Source organism: Parasteatoda tepidariorum, chromosome 2 (assembly GCF_982258835.1).
Source record: "Parasteatoda tepidariorum strain Cologne lab strain chromosome 2, Ptep-v5.0, whole genome shotgun sequence".
Lineage (NCBI taxonomy): Eukaryota > Metazoa > Arthropoda > Arachnida > Araneae > Theridiidae > Parasteatoda > Parasteatoda tepidariorum.
In genome coordinates, this window is record NC_141756.1 from 109134332 (window position 1) to 109157238 (window position 22907).

The 22907-nt window shown below is 28.6% G+C and overlaps 1 long non-coding RNA gene across 1 annotated transcript; it reads left to right on the forward strand.

The window, feature by feature from the left end:
* Positions 1 to 1069: 1069 nt before the first annotated feature.
* On the forward strand, positions 1070 to 21386 carry LOC147816031 (uncharacterized). The gene is made up of 3 exons (XR_015430991.1): positions 1070 to 1274; positions 8016 to 8265; positions 21122 to 21386. It is a non-coding gene; the product is annotated as an uncharacterized LOC147816031 (long non-coding RNA).
* Positions 21387 to 22907: the final 1521 nt, after the last annotated feature.

Below are 22907 nucleotides of genomic sequence, written 5' to 3' on the forward strand. Positions count from 1 at the left end.
TATTCCAAAAGAAATTTAAAAGCAGTTTCGATTAAATTTTTATGAGCTCTTAAATGATGTTTCCTGTGGTGGCGAAATGTTACATTCCAAATGTTCTCATTTTTCTTCAAGAGCTCAATAATTTCCATGCTTCATTTAAAAGTTTCCCCAACAGGAGCTTGTTAAAAATTTTGACTCATCTTTGCTGCAATAGAAGTAAAAAATTTTATTAAGAAAGGTGAACAAGTGTATTTAAGGCAAGAGACAATAAGGAACAGTCATTAAAAATAAAATAATACCAACCAATTAATTCTGCAACATATTGTTAAGGTATGAGTAAGTCTTTTATAATCAGTAAAAACTGAAATAAATTTTTAATGGTCTTCCATGTTTTTATAAGATTAATAGAAAGTGAAATTAAAATTATGCATAATTACAAGGAGTATCAGTGTTACTTGTCCCATTTTTTCAAATATTTAACCTTAAGAAAAAGACTTCATTTTTAGATAAATAATTTGAACTTTTCCTTTAATTTCAAAAAATAAATTAATCTATTAAATTATGAAAAAAGCAGATATAAAAAGTACCTACATATTAGTATATTTAAAGTTAAACGTGAGTTAATACTTTTTTATTAAAAATATTACCTTGAAAAAACTTGATAAGTGCTTTAACAACAACAACAACAACATTTTAGTAATAAAATAAAGATTAATTCTACTTATTACAGCAAACGATTAAAACAGTAAATGCAAACGATTGTATATGCAATGGATAGGCAAACGATTCAAACTAGTATATTAAAAATTGGATTTATTATGTTTAATACAAAAACAAGGTTTTAAAAATTGACAATATAGTAGTATTTATTTAGAAAATCGTGATCTATGTAAAAGTATCTGTTATAATAAAATGCATTAATTTTTTTCGTCAATGCGATTAAAATGAGTAATTAAGTATTTCGTTCTCGAATCTAGGTAATCGAATTCATGTTAAATAAAACATTTCACAACTTTGTTTTAAACATACTTGAAGAAAATTTATAGTTAAAAACTCCATGTAAAATTTAGTTGAAACCTTTTTAATCAGTGAATTTTGAATTGGCGACTTACTAGGAAGCCAACTAGGAAGAAATAAAATCAGATTATAGCAACCTTTGAAAACCTAACTAGTATTCTCTATCTTCGAGCGGAGTAATAGCGTGTTTTAAATTGTTTCTTGTAGTAACTCAATATATTGTCTGTCAAATCCGTGTTATTTTTAATAAGACTGAAAATCGAGTTGCGATCTATCAAGTAAGTTTCTATTTTCTTTCCCACATTTATTGCAGATTTATATAATGTTTAATCCTTTATTTTATTGCTGTTTAAGTTGATAATTGTGATTGCATTAATTTTTTTTTTAAATTTATATTAACTTATTGTTGAAGTTAAAGTATTGAATGTTATAGTATTATCAAGTTTTTGTAAGCATATTTAAGGAAATATAGATGGTTAAACATATATGTTTAAATTTCATAAATACATCATAAACTCAAATCGTAAATGCTGTGAACAAAATTGTTTTGTGTCTCAAATACAGGATCATAAAAATGTTATAGGGGCTAGTTCTAATTTTGCCTAAATAATAATTCCGAGTAATCAATTTAGACTTGTTTTTTTAATGAAATCATTCGGATTTCTATTTAACGAACTTCCATTTTGCGAATTTTTTCGGGCAACCAAGAACATTTTGGAGATTTCTTCGTAAAATAGCTTCCAAATAGCGAATCGAATTTTCTATTTAACGAACTTTTCCTTGAAATCCACTTTCCCTATTTCCCAAATTATTTCAGAGCATTTTAGATTTGTTAACGCATTTTATGGGGGGAAATGACTGAGAGTTGATTTTCGAAGCCACTTAATTTTTAGAGAAAGCAGTAAAATCCCTTTCCTTTTTTGTTTGCATTTCAAACGAAGAACTCAGACAAAATGAATGGATTTTATCAGTAGAAATTAAACTTAAGAACGCATGTGGTTAATGTATGTTTAAAATTACTTTTATAATAAATGCAGCTATAATTTTATGCATAAATTTAGCTTTCGTTAGTTCAAAATATATGTAGCATGATAGTGTAACACTGGATAATGTTTTGCTCTATTATTGCATTTCACGCAAATTTCTTTTATGGTAAAGATTTAAAAAATAAATCGTAGATACTACTTTGCAAGATAAAGGTGTATCAATTGATATTTTAATTATGTCTTATGTTCATGAATTTAAAACTTGCTTGTGTTAAGTATTTCAAAAGGCTATTTTCTTTTTAGCGAATTTTCCATATAACGAAGTTATTATCGGGTTTAAAGACTTCATTAACTAGAGGTCCGACTTCTTTCAGTGCATATTAATTTTTAACTTAATACCTTTAACTCTTTATTGAATAGCAAAGTTTTGGTCTAATCTATTAATATTGTATACCAATATAGATTTAAGTATATTGTGCCTTAAAATTGCACTATTTTGAATTTTGTAAACGTTTACTGTATAGTGTATACATTTTTATGTTATTGTTGTTAATTCTATTTGACTGTGATTATCGATTGCTAGTTCGGAAAGTTGGTGCCGCTGCTTACGTAAGAATTTTTCAGGGGTTTTGTTTAGTATTCAAATTCTAGGATTAAATTCAAATACAAGATTAACTTTGTTAAAAACGAAATATATTTTAGTTCATTTTTTAAAATTTTGAGTTTAATATTTCTTCAGGTTTAATATTTCTTTATTTTTTGTGTATTTCTTTTTTGTTCATTCTTCTTGAAACTGAAACTTTACGCAAATATTCTTTTCAAATTTTTTTCTCTACCCAAATTCAAATTTAATGCCAAATTTGAAAGTTTTCCATACGTAATTTTTTGTTACAGTTTTTATTTTGCTTTTCAATTTTTTTTTAAAGTAACAGAATTTTAAGGCATGAAATATTTATTAAAAACAAATTATAACGAATTTCTTTACACAGATGTTTTACTATAAAATGAATTTACCGGTGATTTTAATTTCAAAATTTATAGCCTTCGGTATGCAAAGAGCAATTTGGCGATTAAGCAAGTTTAAATTTGTTCGCTGCGTTGCTATGGCGACCACTGATGTTTTTCTCTTCATTTTCACTAGCAGGCATTTTTAATGTATTTACATAATAATAATTTAGAGTATTTTTATATTATTTTTATTATTAAAGTATAATTAATGACTTGACTGTGATTTCAATATAAATATGAATGAAGAAGAAGGAAAAATATTTTGTGAAACACGTACATAGGCAGGATTTGAAAACCAATCCAACGACAAACATCAATTGAGACAGTTTTTGCAACCCATGATTTGAAATGTTGTGGCATTTAACGGAGTCAATCCAGAGAGAAAAAGCATTTAATAACTGTTTTTTTTTCTTAATTTTTCTTACCACTCATATTTAAAACATGTTCAGATTGTATGCTACGCAAAGAAATGCTTTTTTAATATCGTCGCATCTTAATGAAACCACCCCTTATTCTACAAGAACTTCTTCCAAATTTGAAACTAAATTCGAAATATTTTCCGTAAATTTTTTGATTTCCTTCTTTCATGAAACAAAGAAATTGAAAATTAGTCTTCAACTTGTAAAATCCAGCTTGAATGGTAGCTTTGCGTATTAAGCTATAAAACGAATAGAAAGAACTAGAACGAATTAAAAAAATATCGCAACCAAATGCAAAAATTTTAATATTTTTTTTCATCTAGTTTAACTGTGACTTAAAATCTAAATATACTTTATACATTTTTTGGAATAGTATGTTATTTCGTGTGTCGAAATCTAATTTTTAATAAATTGTTATTAAATTGTTATTAAATTATTATTTAATTATTATTAACTGTTATTAATTTTATTAAATTATTTTGATCACTATTGATGAAGTAAATGAATTAAGCATTAATTTAGTGTAATTTATCTTTTCATCAAAAGAAAAATGCATTAAAAATCGATTTTGTTACAGCAATTGACTACCCAGCTATTGTAATTAGTTTAATCGATGGCATTAACTAGGCTAACAATACTTTATTTTTTATTAGAAAATATTACCCTGATTTCTGTAGACACACCTAAGTATCTCTTAAAAAAAGTGATTTGATTCAACAACAAAATATAGTTTAAGATTGTTATGGAAGAAATATAAAACTGCTGTTTTATAAATTTGCTTGATTTGAAAACTAATGGAGGACTTTTGGCTTTTTAAACTATAAAACTAATAAAAAAATAGAAAAAATAAAAAAAATATTATTACCGATTAAAACATTAATTTGCATCTAAATTTAATTTAGTGCAAAAAATTAAATTTTTTCCACTCTAGTTTAGTTTAACTATGATTGAAAATCAAAATACAATTTATACATTTTTTTAGAGTAGTATGTGATTTTGAGTGCCGAAATCTAAATTTTAAATAAGTTGATTCCAGAAAAATGCATGAACTTTTTATTTTATTTCTCAAGTTCTGTCGATATTGTGGTTTTTTTTTTCATTTAAAATTCATTACCGAAGCATTTTAATTATTTTGATTACTATTACTGAAATATATGAATTAAACATTAAGTTATTTGATAAAAATTATCTTTTTGTAAAAAATCGAATTTTTTTTAAACAATTGATTACCTATTGGTTAATCGATGGCAATAACTGGGGTAACATTATTATTTTTTTTAATAAGAAAATGTTATTTAGACTTCTCAACAGAAATAGTGTATCTCTTAAAAGTGCGATTTAATTCAACAGCAAAAAGAAGTTTAAGAATGTTATGAACGGAATACAAAACTGTGGTTTTATAAATTTGCTAGATTTGAAAACTAATATAACTTTTTAATCACATAAAGAACCCTATTTTGGAATTAAATTATTTTTGAATTTGCAAATTTCGAAATGTTTGAAGTATGATTATTTTAGTAGCTTATATCAAAACGTTAATTTAAAATTAACTTTTTTTATCATTGTTATAAAGATTAATCTTCTTAAAAATCAACTGAAAAATCCTGAAATTAAGTTGAAAACACTCAAATGTTACAAAGCATAATTTACTTAGAAGTAGCGATCCGCTAATTAGAAGAAAAAAATTCCAGTTTTATTTTTCATTTCAAATGTTCAGTTGAAGATCGGCAAATTGATGCACGTGAGTTTATTTTTATTCACATCGGAAAACTCAAAACGGCGTTTGTGAATTTTCCTCTTTCTTTTTTTCTTTCTTCATAGCTATTTTGTTTATTTGCTTTTTTACTTCAATACCAATTTAAAGTTTTAAATTAAGAATGTTATTTATTTCTGATGTAGTATGCGTGTTTTTAAATAAATTACGTACTTATTTTTTCTGTAACACCGCAAGATACCAATTTGATTTTTCATTACCGTCAGTTTCACGCTGTATTTCCATTATTTTAAATTTATCCATTTAATTTTACAGTAAATGCTTTGTTAAGTTTCTTACATAATTATAAAACATTGGAAATAATTCCTGAATACAATAAATGTTTTCATATGAGCTGAAGTAATTATGTTCTATCGATAGTTTGATTTGGAAAGAAATTAAAAAATGTTCAGTCTAGTACAATCCCTGGCCAAATTATTAGACGGATTATAAGATTTTATATAAAATCGTAATTATCAGGTTGATATCATACAGCTTTATTGTTTTTTACGTGACTGAAACTGGTTTGCATCATTCGTGTATCAGTTGGTTAACATTGTAATGGAATACGTTAAATATAAATACAAGTAGGAAGTATAAAAAAAAATCTCCTGAATAAAACCAATTACATGTATGTTTAAGTATAAAAGTATTGCAAACTCCTTGTGTAAAAAAGTATTACATAGAAACATATTGGGTCTAATTAGTACAATATACTAATATAATACTTAATATAATGAATATTCAGTTTGCAATTTTAGCTAATTAAATTCAATCTAAGCTTTTTTAAAAGCTTTTTTAACTTAAATATTTAAGGAAATATGGACATTTTTATTAAAAAAAAAAAAAAAAAAAACTAATTTTTTTTATCTTATGATTTTTCGATGTGACGTTGAAAATATTCAGTAAAATTAAGCAAATCATTTGGAGCGACTTAAAATTAATTGCAAAATTATTGTTCCAAAATTTGAAGAGAAAGTTCTGGAAAATGTGCAAAGTATTTAAAGCAGATCTTTTATACTGCACATGTGTGGAAAAAAATTAAAATTATTGTTTCATAATTTAGTAATTAGAACCATACTTGGCAACTAATGGAAAAAATATTGATTTAAATATCTTACAATTGTAAAAAGTTTCAAGTCATTTTCTAAAGAGTTTTTGTATTTTTTAAGCAAAATCTCAAAATAGTAAGGGTTTTTTCACATATTAAATTTGGTTCATGTTGTCCAGTAATTCCAATGTAGTGTAATTTAATTTGCAATACTACGTACATTATGAAATTTGTAGAAACTCCCTGATCATTTAGAGCTTTCTTTAAAAAATTACAAAAGAAGCTTAGAAAATTGTTTGAAACGTGTTAAGTCTTTAAGAGAGTTAAATCAGATTTTCCCATTAGCTTTCAAATATGGTTCACTACAAAATTATGAAAAAATAATTTTTAATTTTTCCACGCATGCGCAGTTTAAAAAAAACTACTTTTAATACTTATATCTTGCGCAATTTCTTTTCTAACAATAAAACAGTATTTTTGTAATTAATTTTAAATCGCTTCAAAAGCTTTGTTTAATTTCGCAGTTTTCAAAGTTAAGGCAAAAGAGAAAAAGAAAAATGAATTTTTTATAAGAACGTTCTTATTTTTTTAAATATATAAGCTAGATTTACTAAATGTTATGTAGTTATTACAAACAAGAACCAAAGTAATATATATATATACGCTACAAGTTACTTGCTGGATTTTTTGCTTTAGGGCGTTCAAAAATACTTATTTTCTTTCGTCAAGTATTGCTAGTCTGTCAAATTTCTAAAAGATTTAAAATGTACTTCAAAGTATGAATCACAGTACTGACGTAAAATAACCTTAGTGGTAGACAGATCATGGGTTAGTTCCCTTGCAGTTAGGCTAATCATGGGAGACTTTCGCGGTTTTCCTCTCCATGTAACTCAAATGCGGGTTAGTTGTTTCCCAAAGTGCTCCACGAAGGCAAAATTTTTCCAGGCAAAAATTATTCCACGAACACATTGAAATTTGAACACTCTAGCTAGATGAAAAGTGGTCGCAATTTTGTTTGGTAATAAATTTTTTTGGCAATATAATTGTAGTGATATTTATTTATCGCTTTTAGGAAGCTATTTAACACATGTGTTGTCTTTTTTTTGCACAAAACTCAAGTTGAGATTTGTATGCTCTGGCTAGTCGGGAAGTTTGTCGAAATTTCGATTCACGATAAATGCTGCTTTTAGCGATCAGAAAAAATGATAGAAGCTTTGTCATTCCGCCAACAGCTCCTGATGAGCTGTGATGGCTCAAGGGATAGAGCTTTTGCCTTTAAATGATTTGAACCCGGTTCGAATCCCAGGGAGGGCTGGTTGATACAAATTCCGCATCTGGCTTGCACCGACCACAGTGCTGACGTAAAATATCCTCAGAGGTAGACGGATCAAGGGTTAAAGTCCCCTTGCTGTTAGGCTAACCGTGGGAGACTTTCGAGGTTTTCCTCTCTACGTAACGTAAATGTAGGTTACTTCCATCACAAAGTCAAATTTCTTCCGATACTTGATCCAGGAGTTCTCTTGTCCTCTGGATTGGGCTCAAAATTGCAAGGCTATGGAGTTGAACATTGGCTGACATAAACTGAAAATTCCAGTCTGCTGTTCAGCGACAATTAGAAAAAAAAAATAAAAAAAAATCGCATGACCACTTCTAAAGTTTCAAAGTACTTCTTGAGAAATTTTAAAAAAAATATCAAAAACTGAAAGTGTCATTTTATTGTAGGATATTTTGAGTTTGGCAAGAAATAAATAATCACTGATATCTTATGTTTCAATTGTGAAAACGTTTTGATATTTTTGTAGGAATTAAAAGCCTCTGCTGAAACTAGCTGTGTGCCTTGACGGAACTTGGTGTAGCGTCCTAAAGAACTTGCCATGGCGCTTTACGTAACTAGCCATGCCGTCGGGTGGAGCTTGTCATGGCGTCAAATGGAACTTGTCATGCCATCTGGTGAAACTTGTCATGCCGTCGGATTGAACTTGTCATGTAACTTGGTAAAACCCACCTTCGGCACCAGATTGAACTTGATACGGAGTATGCTGGGCACTGCATGTAAGTACTCGTATTGATTTATTAATTATCATATTTGTCTTCTTTAATTAAAAATATTGGTAGATAGGTTTTTAATCTAAGTGTAAAAACGGCATTATTATTCTATATTGTGATTTTTATTACCTTTTTTGTTAAAATTAACTTTTTTCATCCATTTTTTAAAAATTTAAAAAAAATTGTGATCGCCATATTTCGATCACTGGCTACCCATTGGTCAAATGCTTTTTTTCCTTCTGAATTGACTCCGTTAAACATATCAAATCATGGGTTGCAAAAACTGTCTCAATGGATGTTTGTCGTCGGATTAGTTTTCAAATTCTGCCTATGTACGTGTTTCACAAAATACTTTTCCTTCTTTAGCATTCATATTGAAATCCCCGTCAAGCCAGTAATGATACGTTAATAATAAAAAGAATGTAAAAATATTTTAAATTATTATTATGTAAATACATCGAAAATGCCTGCTAGTGAAAATAAAAAGGAAGATAACAACGGTCGCCTTAGCAACGCATGCAATGACGACGCATGCGCACGGTTTACTATTACTCTTGAAAGCAGTTGAAAAGTTATTGGACGCCATTAAATCCAAATCAGAACTCAATTTGCCAATGGCGTTTAACACTAAACCTACCAACACTTAATACATACCTACTTCTACCATGGATGGTCAAACGACCGGATTTTATGTTTCTTAATTGAATGAATGAAATATGAATGTGAGTAAGAAAATAAACTAAAAAAAATTCATTATAATGAAACAAAATTGTATATTGCCAATTTTTATGCATTACAAACACAATGAATAAGAATTTTTAATTTATTGCTCAACGCATTTTTTACTTCTTCAGTCCTCAAAAAAGAAAAAAGAAAAAAAAAAAAAAAAGCGAATCACCTTGGATTTTCACGAATTAAGTTGTCAATCTTAATGGTTTCTGGGGGTGACCTCAAATATGCTAATTAATTAGTGCTAACTATTAATTAAGTTACGATAACGGACACAAAAACGTACTTTCTCTGAATAAACATATATTTCTTTTTACATATTTGGAATCCTGACCCTTAAAATAGGGGAGTAGACAAAATTTCGAAAAATTTGGATTGTAAATTGGGTCGCAATAAAGATTTATATATATTTGGCGATAGTCCCTGAAAACAACCAAGTAAAGTCGCCACCGCAAATGAATATTTTAAGATAACCCATAGTCCCATGATATAACCCATGGCTCAAGAGATTTGGAATTTCAACTCTGGAAAAAATGAAATTTATTGAGTAGGTTTCTTGGAGCAATGTTACTCTTATCCTCTTATGACAAAATATATAGGAAAAAAATTGGTTTTCACAGTTTCTGTAAAAAGTATACTAGCCTTCTCTCCGCGTATTTATTATTTTTTTTTATCAAAATAAGTTTGGAAATCGCGTATTTCTTATTGCAGTTTTTTAAAAAATCAGATGAGGATTCTAAAATTGGCATGCTTTCAGAATCTTTTTACAAATTTCAATATTTAATATTCGCTGTTTAACAAAATAAGGCATTTTTCCTAATAACAAATTATGCTATAATAATATCTTGGGAATCGTACTTGGGTTGAAAAATAATTTTAATAGAAGTAAATTTTTTCAACATATTTTTTCAAAAGAGCAACTTTCTTAAAATTAACTGCTTAATATATAAGTTTAAACGTCAAAAAAAAAATTGCAGTCCAAATTTGTTTGCTTAAAAAATAAAGCAAAATGTTGTGGTTTTTGGAGTTGCACTAATATGTATTTACTTCTTACAAACCAAACAAATAAGAAACAGTAAAGTAAATAATTTGTTTGTTCAATCTTAAAGAAAGGTGTGCACTTCTTTACTACGATCAGTCAGACGTTTTGCACTGACTAATTTTAACATAGAAATTGTTTTTAAAATCTTATCAGCTAACTGGCTACAGTTCAGATATAAAAAAAGCTTAGCAAACGCTTACAACGAGTAATAATTTAAAGAAAACCTTTAATTAGCAATAAAAATTAAACAAAATAATTTAGTATATTATCAAGGAAAATACAAGGGTGTTTATAAAGTCCCGAACCCATTTTGATGTTTAATAACTCATAAAATAATAAAGATGGATTAAAATTAATAACATAAATGGTTAGATAGACTCAAAAAGTTTCATGACCCTTGTCGAACGGAGAATATCAAGTCGATAGTCAATTTCACGCCAGGTAGCGGCAAGCATGTCGGCATCCACAGAGGCTATTGCGGTTGTAATTCTGGCTTTTAGATCATCAATGTTCGACACGATCCTCCTGTAAACATTGTCTTTAATAAATCCCCAAAGAAAAAAGTCTAGCGGCGTTATATCAGGTGATCTAGGTGGCCAAGGAATTGGACCTCCTCGCCTAATCCATCTTCTTGGAAGAACTTGTGTTGTCTTGATTGTTTCGACATTTTTCTGGGTAAGAACTATCAGTTAGTTAGAAATGAAGTAAAGCTATCAAAATTAAATAGAAGCTACTTATCAAAACATTTAGTTTTCGTCGCTTTTTTTTTTACATAAAAATGCCAATCTGAAATTTTAGGTGCTTACTTGAAATTTGAATTCAGTTATTCTGATTGAATTAACTACGCAACAGTTTTGCAAAAATGTGCAACTAATCGAATGCAATACGTTGAACACGCATTACATAGTAATTTCTGATCCAATCGCCTTATAAAGCAATAAATTGTTCTTCCTGTCAAATTATCGACTGTTTAACGACGATTATAAAATAATATAAGAATGCGTAATTAAACTTTAGTTTTAAAATATGTTTGCTTTCAGTTCTTTTTAGAAGCATGAAATTTAATATTTTCTCTAAATTAATAGTACCTACTGTTACATAAATTGAAAATTAAGGCAATCTTAGCTAAGTTTTTTTATTGAATACTATAAAATTAATTTTGCAATCTAACAATTTATTTTATATAGCTTACATATTGTATTTTCTTTTTTTAGAATTTTCCACTTTGTAAGTAAACGTAGAAAAGAAAAAACAATAAGGAAAATAGTAAAGAACATGATTCAAACTTTCATTTAAAATAAATTATGGCCAGGAGTATTGACAGCAACAATGATGAAATTACTTTTTCCGTTTAAAATTGCCAGCTTGAGATTCAAAAGTGCATACTCGGGTTGATGTGCCATGTTTTGCTATTTTTACTCGTGATTCAGATCTTTTTTTATTTCCTTTAAAAAATTCACGGAATTCAGGCAATTTAAATCACGATTTTCTTAACAAAATTTTAATGACAAAAATTTCTAGGTAAAAAAGCAAAAGTTTCTTTTATCACTTATTACTTTTTGAATTCAAATCAATCAAAAATTATAGCTACGCATAACTGAGATTTTATTTACCTTCCATGTATTTAACTTTACTTAACTCCAAATAGATATATTTAGAATTCTTTTTTTCATTTTAATTTTTGCTACGCATTAAGTTGTTGAGTTTATTTTTGAGGTATGGAACCAGGGAGATTCCATGAACTGTTTCTTGTGTTGTGAATAAACGAGAATTTCATCATTTGAACGATGTTTTCGTTTTATATTGTTTTAATTAAGGATCAGAAACTCTAGCCTACAGTTCAATCTGTTAAAAAACTATTTTTTTCCATTTAATATCCAAGAGTTATGAAATTTTGTTGTACTCAAGTAATCTACGATATTTTTTTTACTCTTTAAACAAATCGGAAAACAAAAAAATAAAAAAAGATTTCACAGAAAGAAGAAATAAAATAAGCAAAGAAAAAAGTTTTTTTTAAAGTTATATTTTGAGTTGGGTTAGAATCCAAGCTTAGCTTGAAATTAAAGATGTCAAAATTTATATGAACTTTAAAAAAATTGTTTTCTCCTATACAATCTTATCTTTATGTTTATGAGAAATACATGTCATTTATTCTATATAGTTATTATACGTTTGCATTACCTTTAAAAAATACTTTATTCTTATAAAAGAAAGATATGCTGATTAGACAACTGTTTAATTTTAAGTATTGTTTGCTACATGTATCTGACATACACGCCTTTGTATGTATTTGGCTGGAATCATGAAAACTTTCAAACCTATCTTTTAAGATCTAGAGGACTAAAATTTTAGCTGGAACTGTTATATAATAGTCGTTGAACAGCCAACCCATTTTTTGGGTTTACGACTACTTATATTAAACTCCGTAGTCTTGTAATTTTGAACCATATCCAGAAGACAAGGGAACTCCTGGATCAAGTATTGGGAGAAATTTTGCTTTCGCGGAGGACTTTTTGATCGAACTATAACTGGCATTAGCGTTACACGGAGAGGAAAACTTCGAAAACTTTCCACGATTAGCCTGATGGCAAGGAGACTCTAACCCATGATACGTCTACTACTGGGGATATTTTACGTCAGTACTGTGGTCGGTGCAAGCCAGACGCGGAATTCGTATTGGCCACCCATCTCTGGGATTCGACCCGGTTCACCTCATTTAAAGGAAAAAGCTCTATCCCTTGAGCCATCACGGCTCAGCTGGAACTAACTGTTGGCGGAATGACAAATTTCTATTATTTTTTCTTATCTCTAAAAGCAGCATTTATCGTCAATCGAAATTTCCACAAATTTCCGACTAGCCAGAGGATTCGAATCTCAACTTGAGCTTTCTGCAAAAAAAGACAGTACATGTGTTAATAGCTTCTTGAAAGCGATAAGTAAATATCATTACACTTATATTGCCAAGCGAATTTCATTACCAAAAAAATTGCGACCTCTTTTTGTCTAGCTAGAGTTTTCAAATTTCAAATGGTGCTTTGACCTTGACTACAACAAGTTACTATTGTTTTTGTAAAAGTTCTAAGCTAAAATGTGTTTCCATTTTTAATTCCAATCGAAATTCAGACCACTTTCTGGCTTAAACTTAGACAACAACAAAAAAGAAAATAATAAAATGAAGTAACATTTTTTAAAAGCTTTTTTAATTCGATAAAAAGGAAAAAAATAATCCCATCTGTAATGGCTGATAATACCGACCATCTTTCAAACGTATTTATCGTATGCCGTTTACCTTACCTTTATCATTTTTTATGACAAAAAAAAATTATGTCTACTTTACTGTTTACTTCTACTTAAAAAACGTGGTATTTAAACTTTCAATTTATGTTAAATTCATTTTCTATGTGTCCAAGCATAGTACATTTGTCTAAAAATGCTGCTATTTATTTTTAAATATTGTTCCTATTGTAGTTCTCAAATTTAAAACATTAATTCTTTACTTTTCCTATCTGCTTAATTTATGTTTTTTCTCTTCTGACGCATAGAAAATTTTCTTTTGGTAATACATTGTTTTGAGAAATTTAAATTTTTTTAAATATATGTAGCATAATAGATAAATACAAAAGGACAAAAAAAAACAAAGATAATTAAGAAAAGCAAGATAGATAGATAGATAGATAGATAGGTAGATAGATAGGTAGATAGATAGATAGATAGATAGATAGATAGATAGATAGATAGATAGATAGATAGATAGATAGATAGATAGATAGATAGATAGATAGATAGATAGATAGATAGATAGATAGATAGATAGATAGATAGATAGATAGATAGATAGATAGATAGATAGATAGATAGATAGATAGATAGATAGATAGATAGATAGATAGATAGATAGATAGATAGATAGATAGATAGATAGATAGATAGATAGATAGATAGATAGATAGATAGATAGATAGATAGATAGATAGATAGATAGATAGATAGATAGATAGATAGATAGATAGATAGATAGATAGATAGATAGATAGATAGATAGATAGATAGATAGATAGATAGATAGATAGATAGATAGATAGATAGATAGATAGATAGATAGATAGATAGATAGATAGATAGATAGATAGATAGATAGATAGATAGATAGATAGATAGATAGATAGATAGATAGATAGATAGATAGATAGATAGATAGATAGATAGATAGATAGATAGATAGATAGATAGATAGATAGATAGATAGATAGATAGATAGATAGATAGATAGATAGATAGATAGATAGATAGATAGATAGATAGATAGATAGATAGATAGATAGATAGATAGATAGATAGATAGATAGATAGATAGATAGATAGATAGATAGATAGATAGATAGATAGATAGATAGATAGATAGATAGATAGATAGATAGATAGATAGATAGATAGATAGATAGATAGATAGATAGATAGATAGATAGATAGATAGATAGATAGATAGATAGATAGATAGATAGATAGATAGATAGATAGATAGATAGATAGATAGATAGATAGATAGATAGATAGATAGATATAAAAATAAAAGCGTGGAATATTCCACTCATTTCTTGCAGAAAATATAACTTCTAAGTTTTCATATCCTTTTGTTGCGATTTGCATGTTTTTTAGTTCTGATTTTCGTAATATGTACGCTGCGTGACGTCATGAGGTGTGGATTCGTAGACCCTATTCTGCCAGAACTGTTTCCAAATTTAAAACTTAATCTGAAATATTTTCTGTAAAGTTTTTGATTTAGATTTCTTTTTTTTTTTTTATGAAACAAAGAAAGTGCTGAATCTGCTTCCAACATGTGAAATCTAGCTTGAAAGTTAGTGGCAAGAGGAAGTGTATGAAAGATTTTTTACTTTTGCGTATTAAACTATAAAACTAATATCTAAAAATAGAACGAATTAAAAAATATGAAACATTAATTTACATTGAAATTTAATGCGAAAAATAATTTTTTTTCACTCTAGTTTAACTATGATTGAAAGTCAAAATATAATTTATATATTTTTTTAGAGTAGTATGTGATTTTGAATGCCGAAATTTAAATTTTAAATAAGTTGATTCCAGAACAATAGATGAACTTTTTAATAATTAAGTTTTTTTCGACATTGTGAATTTTTTCATTTGAAATTCTTTACAGAAGCATTTTTATTATTTTGATTCCTATTACTGAAATATATAAATTGAACATAAACTTATTTGATGAAAATTATCTTTTTGATAAAAATCGATTTTGTTATAACAATCGATTACCGAGCTATCGGTTAATCGATGGCAATAACTAGCCTAACATTATTTTATTTTTTATAAGAAGATGTTATTTAGATTAGTCGACAAAAATCAGCTAATCTCTTAAAAAAATAATTTGATTCAGCAACAAAAAATAGTTTAAGACTGTTATAGACGGAATACAAGACTGTGATTTTTTAAATTTGCCTGATTTTATTACTTACTAGCCGCTAAAGGCGGCCAGCTGTCCGCCACGCTAACGGTTTTCACAAATAAAGCTTTTTAAAACATAGCAGGAAATCTGAAAATTAGTGGACAATTAAAGTGTTCCTGTCCTGCAATTTCATATCCAGTTCTGTTGCAGATGTGTTATAGCTCTTGAGGATGTTTGAAGATGTAACTTTGGTATGGTAACATAAGGCCTATGGTAACCTAAGGCCTATGGTAATCTAACCTATAATATAAATATCAGGTGGAGACTTGATTTTTTTAAATTTTTTTTTAAAAAGGCCTCAGAAATTGTAAAAGCATAATACAAAAGTTGCTTTCGAAATCATCATTAGGTGAAAACCTCTTCTAATCTTTGACGTTTCTCTGATACTTCTTGGGCTCTAGAATTGCTTGTCGAAATTCGGTCATGTTCCATCCTTCTTCGACGTTCCACAGATGTTTCTTGGGCCCTTCTTCTTCTTTGAGAATCTCTTAATATCCTTTTCTTTGACAAAATACAAAGTTTTTTGGAAGGCGATTCTGCCATGTCATGTCAGTAATCGGGTTTTTAAGAAGTCAACGAATACTTTAGAACATACTATGAAAGCAAATCATGAAACTTCAGTATTAAAATCTAAGTGCTTACCTGCAAACTGAAACTTTCTGAAATAACTAATTACATTTAATAAAAACTGTTAAAATAAAGAATAGAAAAACCAAAGAGATCCAAGGTAAGTGTGATCGTTCCTTCAAAAACAATTAAATTCCTATTTTATATATTATATGGCTACAACGCTCAAGAAAAAAAACTAAAATGCTAAATACATGAAAAGAACACAAAAACGGGGGAAAATATACTTGAGGGTGCCCCTTGGCGAAATCGGCGACTTATGTTTGGCGTCTTACTTGGTTGCCAGAACTCCGTGGTAACAGGAATAGCGGCCAAAACATAGTGATATTTCAATGAAACAATTGAAAATTCAAGCAAAGCTTTTTAAAATTGCAGTGAACAGAATAGAATCAAAATTAATAAACCCACTATAATGCATTTTGAATCGAAACAAAAATTAATGGAGTAAGCACAGAAAGAAAAAGAGAAAAATAACTCACTTCTTCATTAAGCTTGAATATCTTCAGATTTTGGTGCACAGAATTCTCTAATTGCAGTTAGGTACTGTCTAAACTACGATCCCTTTCTAATAGATCTTTTTATGTTGGGAGCATTTGAACCTTTCACACGACCCATTCAAATCCATCTGATCAATCTTTACGTTCAACCAGAGACATCTTTCCCACAAACAGGACATTTATATCTATTACTAATTAAACCTTCATTCATACACCAGTCAATCACTACTTTTTTTCCTTTGTTATTCAAATCGTACAGAAACTTAAGATTTGTCTTATTGACAGTATTCATTTTTAGTACCAGAAGCAAAAGTAACCTTACCAGCCAGTATCCAAAGTAGAACTAACGGATCTCTGAAATTACATTTAAAAACAACGCTAAATTCTTAACCAATCAGAATCACGATTAAAATCTAAACCAATCAGAATAACGATTGGTTTTCAACATCGCCCAGCTTGGCGATCAACCTCGATCACAACTTGGCGGGGGCACCCTCAAATATAGTCTACCCCAAAAACGAATTAATTTTTTATGATATCAATTTCTATTTCTATATAATTTTTTATGGTATCAATTTCTATTTCTACATTGCTACAAAAATTATCGTCTTCGCTTAAGAAAAAAAAATAGAGCGTGGAAAGAAGAAGAAAAACTTATAATAACAATTATGAACATCGACAAATAAATCAAAGCAAAGCGTTCTATTTACGTATGGAATGTGTTGCCACATTTTTAATACAAAAGTTAAACTTTTCTCCACTTTGATAAATGTAAACAAATGCGAACCTTACAATTAAATTATTAATTCCTTCGTATATTATTGGTTTAAGTTGTCGAAATTTAATATTTCAATTGTAAGGCTCGCATTAGCATACATTTATAAGAGATATGCATTTTTTAATAGTTTTTTTAATATGGCTCTTATTTGAAGACGAAAAAGCATAGATTTTCTTACAAAATGACTGATAACTAAAAAACTAATCCAAATTTTTGAAAAAGAAAAAAAATACTTCTTCATTATGTCAAAACACAATTTTGTGTCAAGTTTCGTGCCTGGGCGAGGCTTCTGGGGCGATATATTGTGATTACAGACAGACACACAGCCGCTTTTATTATTATGTATAAAGTGTTCCTGTCCTGCAATTTTGTCTTCATATCCAGTTCTGCTGCAGATGTGTTATAGCTCTTGAGGATGTTTGAAATTATATAGCTACAACGCTTAAGAAATAAAAAACTAAAATGCTAAATACATGAAAAGAACACGAAAACGAATAAATTTTTTATGGTATCAATTTCTATTTCTATATAATTTTTTATGGTATCAAATTCTATTTCTATATCTGTTACGTCAAGCACTCAGGTATTATAATTTGATCTAGTTGTGCTTGTATAATTTTGATCTAGTTGCGCTTTCTACGTCATTTTGTTAACATCGTTTGGTTTGTTATTTAACATCGTTTGGTTTGTTATTTCTAAGTTAACTTTCAAAAAATTGGCTGGCATCAGCATTTTTATTCTTTAAGTTGCTTATTTTTTCTTTTGGAATTCGTTCCTTTTTAGCAAAATGTTTTTCAACCTAATCGAATTCTTTGCCGACTGTTCTCTGTATATATAAAGAAAATAAAGTAAATATTTTTAAAGTGTTGTGAAAAGAATTTTTAGTTGTACAAAGTACTACAATATCGCTACAAAAATTATCGTCTTCGCTTAAGAAAAAAAAAAATAGAGAGTGGAAAGAAGAAGAAAAACTTATTATAACAATTATGAACAGCGACAAATATATCAAAGCGAAGCGTTCTATTTACGTATCGAATATGTTGCCACATTTTTAATACAAAAGTTAAACTTTTCTCCACTTTAATAAATGTAAACTAATGCGAACTTTACAATTAAATTATTAATTCCTTCGTATATCATTGGTTTAAGTTGTCGAAAATTAATATTTCAATTGTAAGGTTCGCATTAGCATGCATTTATAAGAGTGGGGAAAAGTATATGCATTTTTTAATAGATTTTTGAATATGGCTCTTTGAAGACGAAAAAGCAGACGAAAAGCATAGACTTACAAAATGACTGATAACTAAATAACTAATCAAAATTTTTGAAAAAGAAAAAAAATACTTCTTCATTATGTCAAAACACAATTATGTGCCGAGTTTCGTGCCTTGGCGAGGCTTCTGGGGCGATATATTGTGATTACAGACAGACAGACACACACACAGCCGCTTTTATTATTATGTATAGATTGAAATCTTTAATTACATAAATAATCTTTTTTTATGATTAATTTATTTTCAGTTTTGTAAATTTTGAAATGTTTGAAACATGATTATTTTAAGTTACTTATACCAAAACGTTAATATAAAATCCATTTTTTTTTATCATTGTTATAAATATTAAGCTTCTTAAATAAATATCATCTGAAAAAATCCAGAAATTAAGAGCACGCATAGAGATTACAACGCTTAGTTTACACAGATATAGCAATCCGCTAATTCGAAGAGTTGAAGAAAAATTTTAGTTATATTTTTCATTTCAAATGCTCAGTTGAAGAACGGCTAATTGTTCCAGGTGAATTTTTTTCGTCACATCGGAAATCTCAAAACTGCTTTTTTGAATGTTCCACTTTTTCTTCTTCATGATAAACATGTAGCTATTTTGTATATTTGTTTCTTTACTTAAATGGCAATTTAAAGTTTTAAAAATTAACTATGTTATTTATTTCTAATGTTCTTTTTCAGCTAATGTTTTTGTTATTTTTAATAATAAGTTACGTATATATTTTCTGTAACACCACAAGATACTAACATAATTTTTCATTACAGTCAATTTCACGCTCTTATTTACTTTTTTCCCTTTTAGTTTTACAGTAAATATTTGTTGAATGTCTTACATTACAATAAAACATTTTTAAAGATTTTCTGAATTTAAGGAATGTTTCGTTAAGTAATTACGTTCTATTGACAACTAAATTCAGAAATAAACTAAAAATGCTGAGTCCAATATTACAATTAGTTTATTTTTCGGAAATGGTTAATACGTGAATTTGTTAGCTATAGATGTACTTTGCAAATGGGCAGATTAATATTCTTATAATACCAATGACGATTAAGATGTGCTAAACATGTTATTTTTTTAACAGTAGAGTTTGTAATTTTTAATTGCTGCCGTTACAATTTAAAACTAAAACTAATTTTTGATACTCCCTCTTCTTTGAGTACTCTTTGATTATCATGTTAACCATTTTCGCCAAACCCGATAGTATCACCTAAAGGTAGCTTCTGCGCCAATAAACTCTAATTTTATCTTTTTTACTGTCTAATCCTTGACTACGTTAGTTAGTTTTCTTTAGCGGGGAAAAATAGAGGTTTTTATTTTGTTCTTATTCTTTTTATTATACTTTTTTCTAACGTATTTTGCACTAAGTTTTTGTTATTATTTGATCATTTGATAAATTTAATGTGTTTTGAATGTTTGGAAATTGCTTTTCCTTATGATGGCGCCAAGGGACTTTACGCATTCCTGTTGATAGGTAGACGATTTAATCCCTAAGTATATTTTTAATTTACAATTTAATCTAATTAAATTCAATATAAGCTTTATAAATTTAAAATTGATATTTAGCTCATTATCGATAAAAGCGATCGAAGTTTTACTTAAATTTTTCTCCATTAGTTTAGATCTAAAATAAAATTGTGTGTCTGACACTATAAATATCATTTTTGTTTCCTGTAACAAATAGCAAAATTGAATTGTACTCAACCATCTTTAGGTGACACACCTAGTACAAAAAGCTTCATTTTGACCTTTTAATATTTCCAAAGAAAAAGACACTTTTAAAACAGCTATTCAAAGTCTCAACAAATCAAGATCGAGAATTGAAAAAAAAATTGATTTATTACAACTTCATATTTGTTACTACTGAATTATTTAAAATAAATGAACATAAAACGATTGAAATTGAGCTCTTTATCTTGCAATCAATTTAAAAAAAAAAACTTAAAACTTGAATTTGAATTTTGTTCACTTCAAGTGGAAAAACGTCGTTTTTGTGTTTTAAATTAGACTGTGTGAACTTTGTCTTTATTGATGTTTTTTCAAGAATGATTTTATAACTGTTTCCGGATTACAGGGATGTAGCAGATTATGTCTATTTATGTTTTTACAAATATGACGACAGCCCAGAGTGGGTTCCTATAGTTGAGGATTTTGCCCGGGAAACTTATTCTTTGACCCTGGGCTGCCAATTGTTTACCCCAATTACTCTAAAATATGATTCCACAGAATCAAGCCACTGTTGTTTTAGGTCTTCTTCTTATATATTTCCATATATGTAGTTTATTTAGAAACCCTTCGCCCTTTAAATGACTTGTATATTCCCTTATATTTTGAGTTTTATCACGGATTAAGTAATCACTGATATCTTACGTTTCAATTCAATTGTAACGGTGCTTTATTTTTATATTTATTTATTATTATTTTTTTAGAAATTAACGCCTTTGTTGGAACTCGGTGTGGGGCCTGATGGAACTAGCAGGGGCCATTGAACCCTGATTGAACTATCAATGATATCTGGGATTAGTTCACTGGTCACTGTAAGTACTCGTATTGATTTATTAATCGTTATTGTGGTCTTTTTTTAATTTTATTTTTATTTGATCTCATTTTTTAAATTTTGTTTTGTCAAACCCAATATTTGGGTTAACGACTACTAATGTTTAACTCCGCAGACTTGTAATTTTGTACACAATACGGAAGACAAGAGAACTGAATCAAATATTGGGAGAAATTTTCCTTTGTGGAGGAGTTTCTGATGGAACTAAGAAGCATTTGCCTCTCAAGGAGTGAAAAACTACGAAAAATTCCAACGGTTAGCTTGACGGCAAGGGGACTTTAACCCATGATCCGTCTACCACTGAGGATATTTTACATCAGCTCTGTGATAGGTGTGGTTGCTCTATCCCGTGAACCATCACTGCTTGGTCTTTTCTAATTAAAAATATTCGTATATAGATTTTTTAATCTAAGTCTAAATATTATAATTCTCTTCACCCTATTTGTCAAATTTGCCTTTTTTCTGCCCATTTTTTTCTAAAAAAAAGTAATATTTCAAAATAAAAGTTAAAAAATGAAAAGTATCTTGCGTTTTAAGAATGTTCCAGTACTATATTTTCTTTTTCTCTCTCTAACTTTATAACCCTTAATTACTATTACTGACTCGCTTAATCTTGTGCTTTTTAGTCCCGCAGTGAACTGATTGTAAAGACACGGTTTGCAATAGAACACCGAAGTCAAGCCTTACTGGTCGTGGGTGGGTGGCCATTTTGATCAACCAGCGTAGGGACCGAGAGTGCACGGTATCGGTTCTCGTTAAGCTGTTCTACCATAAAATGCTCGACTTCACGCGCAGGTCATCGGGCTACCAAAACGAAGGAGCCATCCCCTCTGCAGAAGTTTCAAATTAGGATAGCAAATCTTAGGATCCTCTTCAGGGATGTTTCCCAGACCGTTATCTGTTGCCCATTGTGCAGAGCTCTAATGTGAAGTAAATAAAATACCTTGTGTTTTTCAATACTTTTTTTCTCATAAACTTTAATTTCATGTTAGTTAAAAAGAATTAAAAAAAAACATTCGTTTTTATTTATATAAGTGGAAAATAGCTTTCCTTTGAGCTATCCCAGCTAAAAATAAACTGCAGTTTTTCTACAGAACTAAAGTAATTTTGTAGTTTTTTTAGAGTTAACTCCAGATTTTCTGTAGTACAATCTTAGCTCTAAAAACACTACAGTTATTTTGCAGCTAATGGGAAGTAATTTATCAGTAATTTATTTCGAAAAAACTTTTAGCTATTGTCCACAAAATTACTGTAGTTTAAGTGAGGTAGGTCACTTTAAAATCATAAACTTACGAAAAACTGAAACTTTAAATCCCTGGTTATTCTGCAGTAAATTTGAAGTAATTATGCAGTCATTGTTTCAGAAGTATACTTCTGAATCTGCAAAAAAACTGCAGTTACTTTGTATTGATGTAAAATTGAAAGAATTTGATATCTTCAATCTTGCTTTCCTGGTTGGTATATCAACTTTTTATAATGCTTATGTCTTTTTTTTTCCCTTTCTTTTTTTTTGATTATCTATTAATTTCTTATAAATAGGTAAAAATTCTAAACATGCATATTGATAACGGAAATAACGAACACTGTCTATATTCAAAAAAGTTAAAATTCATAAAATACATACTTGATTTAATCGTAATTATTTATAATTCAGAAGT